The 12,302-nt window shown below is 36.1% G+C and overlaps 1 protein-coding gene across 4 annotated transcripts in view; it reads right to left on the reverse strand.

The window, feature by feature from the left end:
- Nucleotides 1–2,951, reverse strand: part of LOC145677362 (leukocyte elastase inhibitor-like) — a 46,156-nt gene extending 43,205 nt beyond the window's left edge. For 3 of the 4 annotated variants that reach the window (XM_081747881.1, XM_081747880.1, XM_081747882.1), the window contains exon 1: nucleotides 2,834–2,951. The gene's annotated coding sequence lies outside the window, so the exon portion shown is untranslated. The remainder of the gene's footprint in view (nucleotides 1–2,833) is intronic. The other variant, XM_081747879.1, reaches the window with a different exon arrangement.
- Nucleotides 2,952–12,302: the final 9,351 nt, after the last annotated feature.

The raw sequence follows: 12,302 nt of genomic DNA on the forward strand, positions 1-12,302 counted from the left end.
GCATTTCTTCTCATAGCAGATGTGCATCAATTAATACAAGATAATTCAGAGGAGGAGCTGGAACTTCTGGACTATTTTGATAGTACTACGTGTCCGGCGCGTATTGCCGTGTTAAAGCTTGGTCTGGGAATATTCGCTTACGTAATGTGCCCCTTCTATATTCCCCAGACATTTGGAATGTTCACCAAGCCACCCTGAACAGCAATATGTGTGTCAAAAGAATATAATTTCTGCTGTCATCGAAATAGCATATTGAATTCATCACGGTACTTCAAGCTAAATTCTGTAATCACAATAAATTTTAATCGAAGTTATCATTTCTCATAAGTCATTGTTCAACATTCATCAAAATAGGAAATAAGTAGCAAATAGGAAGTTCAGCTGTTAGTATTTCAAAACTAATAATAATAATAATAATAATAATAATAATAATAATAATAATAATAATAATAATAATAATAATAATAATGGGCTTCTAAGAATGGAGTCAACAGATTTTGGTGAATTGGCCTCCAAACCTATGTGGTCAATAATAATAGTAATAATATAATAGTTGTAGTAGTAGTAGTTCATATTTCTAAAGCTTATATTTCATCTACAAGTGTTTTTCTTATTAGGTATAGTGTACGTATAACGAATAACCTATCTCCTTTTGCTTTCCTGGTGGAAATTGACCCCTTTTCATTTTCTGTTGCGAATTATCCGTGACCCGGTTATATATATATATTGCCCACTAGCCCGGTCAATGAAGGGAAAATGTCAGAACAAATTTGTAGCAAGATGAATTATCTACCAATCGTTAGCACACATGTAAAGGTATAATTTCTCAAAATTCTCCTAAATTCTCCCCGATGCTTATCCCGCTATTCCCCTAAACCCCCCTGTGAAGCGTTTATGGCATCACTCATATCTTCGTTACTATATACCCTAGCGCATTCACTCTTTTTTCCCCCCTAAGATTACGTAGTACAAATACGATTCAGTACAATTTATAGCTGGAAGTAACTGGTTAGGGGATATTTGTAAAAATCGAGACCCCCTCCCTCTGGAAGCGTTTACGGTATCACTCATATCTTCGTTATCGTACAGTCTGGCTTGTTTGTTCGTTTTTCATTTTATTTCTAAGACTACTTCTACAAAGAAGGTTCACTAAGATTTTTAACAGGGAGTAACGGTTTGGGAGATATTTGTAAGATGAATCGTGAAAACACCTGCTCGCATCGTGAAACACGGGCCAACAGAGCTGGCATGGCGTAACAACTGACTCGTTATTCCATCCCCCTTCTCTGATATTACACTTGTCTCACTTTTCGATGTGATTTAATTAATGGATAGAATAGAAACGTTCGTAATATAATATCATCTTTTGATGTTAAAATATACTTTCAAAAATAATCAAACACAAGCAGGTTTCTAATCCTGAGAGAAATCCATATTCCATGAGGAGTAAAATATATAAATTAGTCCCTAACGGAGCGCTTGTTTAAAGGCTGTAGGAAAAAAATATATATAAAACTTCTTTCAAAAGGAAGATTCTGGGTGCGTTCGCCACTCCTCAGTGCCGCCTCTAGAAGGGTGGAGATAAATACGAATTATGAAGCACTGCAGTTCATACTTTTAGTTAGCGAACCAAATATCGAAAAATGTTTCAAGTTTATTTTTCAAACCTGCCCGCCCCCTCAATAATTCTTGGATCCGCCTCCGGTATCGGCTGTTGCCAATTAATTGCTAATAGTCATAGCGTACCTTTTGAAATGATTTCAAACGTTCTTTGCATAAAGTCCGTTCGCACATGCACCCTTTTACTGTGCGCCCTGGAGCAACTGTTCCACTCGCTCCATTGTAGTTACACCACTGGCCCAGGTCATACTAATATACTAAAAAATGTGATATTTGGAAGAAAAATCATTTTAATATGATAGCAAGGAATCAGAAAGGATTTTAAATTAAAATACGAACTCAAATGGGGAAGCGGTAATGGGTGTTCAAATGTTTTACCGAGAGTATTTTAGAAATCCCTTAAGTAAGGGACGTGAAACTCGGCATATCAACTCCTTGTTATAAATAACTGAACACATGCTGCAGCGTTGTCAAAAATTTCGATGTTGAAGAGGGAATGAAGGCCAATTTCTTTAATATTTCAAATTTTGCGATTCTTTGTTTAGAAAAAGGTCAAATGTAAGGATTTTTTTTTAAATTGGAGGTGTGTAATTCTGTATTTGAACTCTTAATTAAAAATAGTGAATATCTGAAAGCCACATAAATGTGAAGAAAAATACAATATATAGATAGACTTCATTCAGGTGATTCAGGTAAACCCATTTGTCATCCAGGCAGAACCCTGTAATGAGAAGGTTCACTATTTGCCCACTAGAGCGCAGTGCTGCATGGGTGGAAATGTCTTTCTTGCTTTCAAGAAGTTGATATGTGTAGACAGTAAATAGAAAGATTGGGTTTCAAGATTTTTTTTATGACAGCTACAAGATCTTGTACAAGATCTTTTATGGTGTAGATTGGCCTTAAAACACGGTGAAGTGTCCGTAAAGCGTCACGTGTAAGGTCTAAAACACCCATATTAAGAACAGACTGGCGGCGCCACTAAAATGGGAAAATTACTTGAAAACACTAATTTGCTTTTCTTTTAAAAAAAAAAAGAAAAGAAAAGAAAGGCATTAAGACGACTTGAAATCTTTGCTTAAATGTACCCATTATAAATAAACAAGTTAAAATTTATATTTCTAATTAGAAATGCAGAAAAAGCAGCATGGAGCTGAATAATAATTTACTTCCAGTAGCCTGTCAACTAACACAAATACAATACTGAGATGCTTACCTGTTCCGTTCTCCACTCCAGGCTGGAATGAACAAATGGTTCAGCGAAGGCTTCTTTTATGACCTTGACGGACGCAAATAGTATGCGTCACTCCACCAACAGAGTGTCATCGGTGGTATTTCCTCGTGACGTCTTGAGGCAAGGCCATGGTTGATCAGCCATTTACTAGTAATAAAGAGAAAACCAATGATCATTAACGCTTATCATAAATAGGGAAATCCCTACGGTGTCTTATGATTGACAGTTGCATTGTCAAAAGAAGAAAACTAAATATGTTACATCACCCTCTACTCCGTCCTCTGCAGTGATTTTGAGGAAAATTTGTAGAACATTTTCCCAAAGAATTTACTCGTGCGTAAATTGTATGGTATGTTATGGATGCATTTCACTGCAGCTACAAATTTCTCATAAACACTGTGAACCCGGAAATAACTAATCATTGTATTAACAAATCATTTTTCCTTACACAATTACGAATTGGAATTTGTTAAATTTTCTTGCGTCAAAGTAAGGAGCCAAGGTGCCTCGGTGGTAGAGCGCTTCTCTGGTGCCTCGGATCTCTGGTTCGATCCCCAGTCAAGTAAGGTTGTAGTGGACAATATTGTATCCCTGGATTTTCTCGGGCAACTTGCGTTTCCTCCCACTTTCTCATTCCACCAATTTTACCATCATCATTCACTTGTCTTAATCATCGTCTCCTTTAGTCTAAAAGGTCATAATCGTGGGACATTAAAAGAAAGATTTCATTTCATTTCAAAGATTTCTTGCTTCAAAGCCAAAGTACGTAAACCACCTCCGGGTTAAAATCGAAAGTAAATCATTTATACAAAAGCCAAGAACAGTAAAACCGTTTATGCATTATTTGTCGTATGTAACTACGTATATTTATTCCTTTCTAATATGTAAATCTGAGTTTAAAACAAGTCTGTAGTCGGAGGAAAAGCAGGAGAGTTTTTTTTTTTTTTTTTTTTTTTTTGGAGCTTTTACATTTTGAAAGGCAAAACTCCTTAAAATATTCCATTCATTAGCGTCGTTGTATTTTATTATCTCTTTTCAACACCTTGTAAGATATGGACCTACATCTTTCAGTGGAAAACGAAGATAATGGGCCTTATGCAGAGTCATTCTGACGAGTGATTATAGCCATACTAAAGATTTCGACTTACATATGTTTCCTGCAGTAGTCAGGCCTTTAGTATGACGCTAATCATACGTCAAAACGATTCTGCATAAGGCGGAATATGTCTCGATCAGAAGTTTAAATTCAGGAACACTTCTGTAGGTCCTCTTAGCTAACATACAATGTTTGAATTAATTAAAGACTACAAATAGATAATTCTGTGTCTATACACTCATGATTGTCGTAGAAATTGCTGATTATCCTAGATTAAGCCTATGTTACAGAATTATGATAAAATACTGTCAAAATTACTGTTTTTAATTACCACATCAAGATCTTAATTTTAAAATCCGCATATTTTACGCCCTCATATTGGACAATAGTACTTCTAAATTCCGATATAAGTACACGCAGCTTTTAATATCATCCATAAATTTTAATATTTCCTCCCCTCTCTTCATTTTCGGGGAGGACACGGTTGTTCAGTGGTTGAGCGCTTACCTCTGATGCATGGGGTCTCTGGTTCGAAAATTGTATTCGTGGGTTTTCTCGGGGTACTCCCGTTTTCTCCTACATTCGCATGCCATCATTTCTTCCATCAACATTAACTTGCCTTAATCATTCATCTCCCTTAGACTTACGGGCATATGCGAGGGACGTTAAACTGACAGATTTCATTTCTCCTCTCTCTGTTTCGTGTTTCACCATAGCTTACGTGTCACGTCTGTTAGAACTGAATTTGACCACAATACGACACGAGACAGAAATGCTGTGACTGGATACGAGATGAGACAGAATTCTTCCAACATAAAAAAGGTACACTTTCTGAGACGAGACAGAATTCTTTCAATATAAAAAGACGCGCTTCTCGAGACGAGACAAAATTCTTCCAATATAAAAAGATACATTTTCCGAGACGAGACAAAATTCTTCCAATCTAAAATGTCACTTTCCGAGACGAAACAGAATTTTTCCATTATAAAATGACACTTTCCGAGACGAAACAGAATTCTTCCAATATAAAAAGATACAATTTCCGAGACGAGACAGAATTCTTCCAGTATAAAATATACACTTTTCGAGACGAAGCAAAATTATTCCAAAATAAAAGGCACATTTTCCGCAACGAGACAGAATTATTCCAATATAAAATAACACTTTCCGAGACGAAACAGAGTTCTTCCAATATAAAAAAGACACACTCGCCGAGACGGGATAGCTTAAACTCTCCACATAGAAAACCCTAGTTAGAACATATTTTTCTAAAATAATGTCCTAATTAGTTTCTGTCTAATTACATAAAATGTTGTTTGTTTCTCCCGTTACAGTACTATCACTTCCTTGTATTGCTCTCCGTTTTATCTATCATTCTTCTCCATACCCAAATTTCGAAAGTACTCCGCATTTCATATTTTCATTGATAATCCTACGCCACTTGTTCTACTTTCTCCCTCACTCCCTTGCACAATTGATACCGACTAATGCTGTTAAAATTCGAATAATTGACTAACGGGTTCATAGAATATTCGTTAGGTAAATATTCGAACAAAACTCATTATTGGAATAATGATCGAATAATGATTCAGATAACGAATAATTGTTATTTGAACAGGTTTTTTAGGAAACAGATAATAAAATTCGATCAATTGTTATGATAAGGAATAATTACTGAAGCAGTCGTTCAAAAATGAATAATATTCAAATAACTGTCGAAATATTTAAAAATCAGTATTGGAATAACGAATTTTCAAATAATTTTAACAGCTACAGACTGCTTCATTCCCATCATTTTTTTCAGTGTTGTTTCTATCCCACATACGTATTAGATCAGGCAACACAGGAATGGTTAATCAAAAATTTCTGCTGACTTAGAATTCGACTTGTTCCTTAACCCCCGGCGGGAGCTTATGTGGTTCGGATTCCACAATAAGCAGTAGATCTACGTCTCGCTGTTGAACGTGGGAATACGGTGCTCAGTGGTAGAACACTTATCTCTGGTGCGTGGACCCCTGGTTCGGTTCCCTGCCAAGTAAGTTTGCTCCCACTTTCTCATTCCACCAACTGTTTCGTTCTCGTTCACTTGCTTTAATCTTCGTTTCCCTTAGCCTACAGGGCACAATCGTGGGATGTTAAACTCATAGATTTCATTTTTTTCTTTCGCTGTTGAACGTAGCGCTAACCCCAACAACTCAACTTACGTAACACTTATTTCATTTATTTATTTATTTGCACCTATTACAAGGCTTAAGCCTCAATTACAATAGGCTTGCATACTGTAAAGTATAAAGATGATTTCATAAATGGAGAGCAAAATCTGCTGATGTTGATCTGATTGAGGCTCAGTGGTAGAGCGTTCACCTCTGGTGCTTGGGGTCCTGTGTTCGATCCCGGTCCCCGCCAAGTGAACTTTGTGGTGGACAAACACCGTGTGCGTGGGTTCTCCCGTTTCCTCCCACTTTCTTCATTCCACCATTTCATTCATTACTCATCATCACCGTCTCCTTTAGCCTAGCTGGCATAACCGTGGAACGTAAAACTCAAAGATTTCATTTTATTTATTTATTCATTTATTTTTATTTTTATTTTTATTTTTATTTTTATTTTTATTTTTATTTTTATTTTTATTTTATTTTATTTATTTATTTATTTATTTATTTATTTTTTTGTGGATCTGATTGAAACAGTGGATTTGATTTTGGTGGAGACGGTAATGCAGTGGTAAAACGTTTATCTCTGGTGTGAGAGATTTCTCATTCAATCCCAGGCCAAGTGAGTTTGTCATAGACAACATCGTGTCTATAGTAGGTTTTCTCGGGATTCTCCCGTTTTCTCCCGTATTCGCAATCTAGCAATCCTCCATTTTCATTACCGTTTTATCTTACACGATATTATGAGGAGACGTTAAAATGAAAGATTTGATTTCATATTATAGATGTGACAGGGTGTCTATTGGTCACGAAAGTCACGAAAGTCATTAAAAAAAGTCACGAGATCAGAAAACGCTCATGAAAGTCAAGAAAAAGTCACGAGATTAGAAAACGGTCATGAAAGTCAAGAAAAAGTCACGAAATTTAGCTTTTGGGTCACGATTTTTTTTTCATCTGTACAAATATAAGTATAGACTGGAAAATTTTGTTTTATAAAATGTCAAAATTCACCACGAAAAATGTACTGTATATGGTCGGCTTTAGAAGCTACCAAATCGCAAGCAAAGCACGCTTCTATCACATGCATGAAAATTCGGCCTAATTCGCAGCCAAATTTGTTCTTGAAAATGTTACTAAATTTTATGGTTTGGGAAAGAAAAGGTCACGAAAAAGTCACGAAATTTCATTTTGGAATTTTAGTAGACACCCTGAGTGATTTTCTTCACAAACAGTGCCCTCAGCAATTTATCTTTCTCCTTTTAATCAGAAGGTAAAAGTGCGGGGGAACGCGGGGAGACATCCCTCCACATCCAAAAACATGTACGGCGTCCCCCCAGTTCCTAAAAAAATATAATGGGCAAAAATAGGCAAGGGGACGGCGTGACGTCATGCCACTACCTACCGTCCCCCTACCTTTTCAGATACACTTTTACCCCTGCTTATAATTATCCTTCCTACTTCTCTTTTCCTCATTACCATACATAATACTTCTTATTCATTCTCTTTTTCATGCAGCTAAGTTTTCCATTCTTCTTCACACTCACAATTCAAGAAGTCGTAGTCGCTTTTCGACGATTAATAATGGGATTGAATGTATACGAAGAATCATTCAAATAGTCCGTTAATTTTTACAACATTAATCCTAATTAAATACAACTCATGGGGAACTTTGTTCGTTCACAAGATGTTAAGGGCCTAAAAAACAGCAATGAACAATTTCATTGATTTTGCAGTCATCATGTCCTCATGGTTTCACTACGTGGTAGTGAGGGCCAGCGAAGGTGAAGGCATCACTATTATTTTAAGGTAAGGGAGTTGAATGAGCGTAAGGGTGAGTATATCAATATTATTTGAGGATGAGGGAGAAATAGTTGATTGTCGGTTAGAAATAGTGCTCATCTCTGTACAAAAAGCAATTTCCTTCTTTCTAAATACGTACCTTCTTCTCCATTATTATCCTTTCTCCTGTGTCTTTTCTGGCAAGTTCGATTAACATTGCATAGATTCGGTCGAAAAGGTGTTAGCGTTTCCACAGGGCTGGATTAACCCATCTGAAGGCCCGGGGCAAGAAAAACTATGTGACCCCTGCTGACTTCAATTAATACATTTCTGTGAAAGCACAGGAGGAAAGTTAAGGGAATATGTTTAATATTTTTGGTCATATTTTATTTTATGATGATTGTATCTTCATGATTCTTTTCAGATAGCCGGTTGAAGTTTTGATAGGAGTGGAGGCCCCTGTCTACCTTAATCCGCTTTTCCATGCCAGCCATGCTGAATGAGTTTTTTCCTGGGTTTTCCTTATTCTCACCACGTAAATGCCGGGATGGTACCTAGCCTCTTCCTTCTCCCTTCCCCGAAGAGTGTGCTCCCCGAGGTACGTCCTTCGGTGAGGACGAAAACACAAAAACAAACATGATTATTGGAACGAAGGATTGGATTTATTTGAGTTTAGTGTCTCTTTCAGCAGTGAGGCTATATAAGACGTGGACGTACTGTTTAACGTAGGATCCGCTCGCCGGGTTTCCCACGCCAAAGATCCCACATAGCCATAAGGAAGCTCTAGATTAGAACGAAGGAAGTTCTATCATTTATAGAAGTCAGGGAAGGAAAAAGTGGAACTAAACACTAGCTTCCTGTACCTAGATAAAGCCTTAAGCCAATAATGCTTCGCTGTAGAGTGTAATCTACTCTCCGTCTCTCGTGACCCAGCTTAGCGTAATCACTAATCTCTTTCCCGATGGAGACACTTTGGTCGAGAAAGTGTAACAACTTTTGCAGATTTTCCTTTTTTTTTTTGTTTTTTTTTTTCCATTCAAATGCCGAAATGTTACCTAATATAATAGTGTCAGGCCGCAACCTTCCTTCTCCATTCGATTCTTTCTCCCCAATTCCCCCGATTGTATGTTAGACGAAGACCGTCATCCCTCATTGCCATGTGGAACGGTCTAACATGGTCATTATGCCGAAAGCCTAGAAGTCTAGTTCCTAATTCTTACTTTTGACCTGCGAAAATACACAGAAAACCACATTCCAACATACGATTTTCTTAAAAATCTCAGTGACTATGATATCTAGAGAAAGAAGTTTCTCTAAGTTAAAACTGATCAAGAGTTATTTGAGATCACCAATTCACCAAGAACGTTTGTCCGTTGAATTTGAAATTTCCAAGAGTTTTGAACTTTGATAAAATTCAACTTTCCTGGAAAAGCAACGAAAATAACTTTCTGATAATAAAACAAAACAATAATATGATTCATTATAGTTTATGTATATTAAGTGAATGTTAGTATTTCAAAATATATTATTTGTTTTCAACAGTACACAAAATAAACATTTACACATCGTTTTTTCAATTAAATTGTTTCAAATTCACTAAAACAAGTGTTGTTATAACTGTACTTTTCAGAGGTGTTGTATATACAAATACTGTAGACTATTATTTATGCAATTGTAAATTAAAATGCAGATTAAATATGCTTGGCCTATTAACTCGTATGCCCTTTCTAAGCGTCCATTTTAATTGTTTTCGATTTTACCACAGATATATAATTGACTTTTTAAAAATATATGAAAGGCTCGGGGGAAGACAATGACAAATCACATTTTTTATGACTTTGTAGTAAACTAGAAAAGAAACTTCAATATTCCCATGCAATCCAATGCAATGATACATACCAAACAAGCTTCCCCTGCGATCTACAGGCACATTTCTGAAATGCAATTACCTACATACCGTTCTGTGGTCCGATCCAACCCATTTCACCTAATTACTCTATTTCAGAGGAATTGGCGCTTACCATTATCTTCTCCCGAGCCGCTCATATATTTTCATAACCCTATAGCTAGACCTTTGTGAAGTTGACTGGGAATCTGGGCCGATTACTTTGATCCCATTTGGGCACTGCAACTCCTAAAGCCCGACCTGCTAGGTAGCATTATAAATGATGGTGTGAAGCGTGAGCTCTACCGAAATGTAAATGTGAGGAAGAAAAAATAAATTAGCTAGGTAGAACAGAAACAATACTAGGAAGTAGTAATAATTCTATTATGTGAAAAAAAATAATGGAGATAATTAAAAAGGACAAAAGAATCTCATTAAAACAGGAATTGCATGGTACCGTACTGTATTGTATTGTATTTTTGTCCGTTTTTCATATATTTAGTACTGTATTACAATTCATTACGTCATTTAGATATAAACACAAAAGTAAAAGAAACCATAATAATAGGGCGTTGTGGTTCAGTGATGCTCTCCTCGCTGGGCTAGTGGCTAGCACGTGCGCCTTTGGTGTACGGAATCCAGGGTTCGGTTCCTGGTGGAAGAGTATTTTGAATTTTAACTGTTCTCGATGTTTCTGTGTTCGTCTCCCTGTCGTCCTAAGTTACTGGTAAAGCGAGTTAAACAAGTAAAAGGCGAGTAAAATTAAGTAGAAACTAGTAATAAGTAGATAAGAAAGTTAATGAGACACATTCGGTGAATAGTTAACTTTTTTTAAATTAAAAAAGTGGTAGAGCGTTCATCCCTAGCGCATGGGTCCTTGGTTCGATCCCAGTTTCGTGCCAAGTGGGTTTTTGTTATTACAAATCCTGTGCGCGTGAGTTTTCTCGGAGTTCTCCCGTTTCCTTCCATCTTCGTTCCACCATTTTCATTCGTTTCTCATCATCACTGTCTCCTTTAGCATAGCTGGCACAACCGTGGGACATGAAACTCAATTTCAAACAATAATAATGTAAATAACACAAACTAGGTTAGTAATTATGCTTTACATTTTGCATGATATCATTATTAACAAGTTGACTACCAAGCATAATTTCGGATTCTGGGTGATTTCGCTTTGTGTTTTTCGCCAAATGTTTTTCAGCTTTGTATACTTTAATGTACACTTAACCTGGGAAGGTCTATAGTTCTTCCCAAGTCACGTGTATACTAAAGTATACACGCACAATATATTAATTTCGTTCACTGATAATCTACGTTTTTTATTTTATTCTTCTGTTTCAGTGGGCATAATTTAGCAGGAACAATGCATAATATAATTTTCATGTGTTTCGTGTTACAAAAATGGGCGATGCATTTCGTGTTACAAAAAGTATGAAAAAGTGGTCAGCTTATAAATGACAAACTGAAGTGTGCAGGTGCACCTCAAGTTGTGACCTACTCTGACACCTGCCTTAAAAATCCATAATTGTATAGAGGCTGTTTCAATCAGCTCCATTAAACTTGTCATATTCTTTCGAATAAGATTGTGTATTGCAATTCAGGAAAGCTTTTCTTGCTTGAGCTTTGTCAGCTTTTGTACAGAATAAATATTTATACATTTTTCGTTCTTCTTTTCTTTCATTATTTTTATTATTAGTCCGTTTTTCTTTTCAACGTCTTGAAACCAGCACATACAGGGTGATCCAAAGTAACCCATTGAAAAACTCGGCAGCTCCAACTCCATGTAGCATGGAATGCTACACTTTATATGTGCTTTCTTTGTGTATTTCAATTGAGGATATAAGTTAATGTTTTATTTACTGTGGTAAAAGAAAACATTATATTTTATATATCTTTCAAAGTAAATCTTAAGAAACATTCCCATATGTCTGTATTGTTAGTTCTGCATTCTACTTCCTGTTTTATTATTTTTAAAAAAATTTTAGTTCTACGTATACATGCAGGGTGGCCCAAAATAGCTTTACAGACCAGCATGCATCAAGTATGATATTTTAATTGATTAAGATAATGAATTTATTTGCTACGGTTTGTTCCGAGCTTAAGGTAAAAGTGAAAATAAATTAAAACTAGATAAGGAAGAAACTAAGTTACTACCTGTATGAATAATAATAAGTAAGTGATATAAAATGTCATGACCGATCAGTATGGGACTATATACCTACTTTTAGGCCACTCTGTATTGTACAGTACCAACAAGCAGGTTTCAAAAAATAAAAGCACAATAAAAGAAAATTATGTAACTGGATTCAAAACTTCATCCGCCTTCCCCAATAAATAAATTCTGTAAACTGATAGCAAAATGAAAGACACCGAGGCCACATGTGATATCTCTCCTAAGAACAAAGTTATAATGTGCAATGGCTAAAAACACACATGACCAAGAAGTTAATCTAGCGCATGTTTTCCTAAGTATACACCAAGCCTATGAACACCAGATGTTTTGAAAGAAGATATGATGGGAGGTAAACTTGCATATCA

The sequence above is a fragment of the Thermobia domestica genome, unplaced genomic scaffold (genome assembly GCF_964235325.1).
Source record: "Thermobia domestica unplaced genomic scaffold, izTheDome1.hap1.1 HAP1_SCAFFOLD_808, whole genome shotgun sequence".
In the NCBI taxonomy this organism is placed as follows: Eukaryota; Metazoa; Arthropoda; class Insecta; order Zygentoma; family Lepismatidae; genus Thermobia; species Thermobia domestica.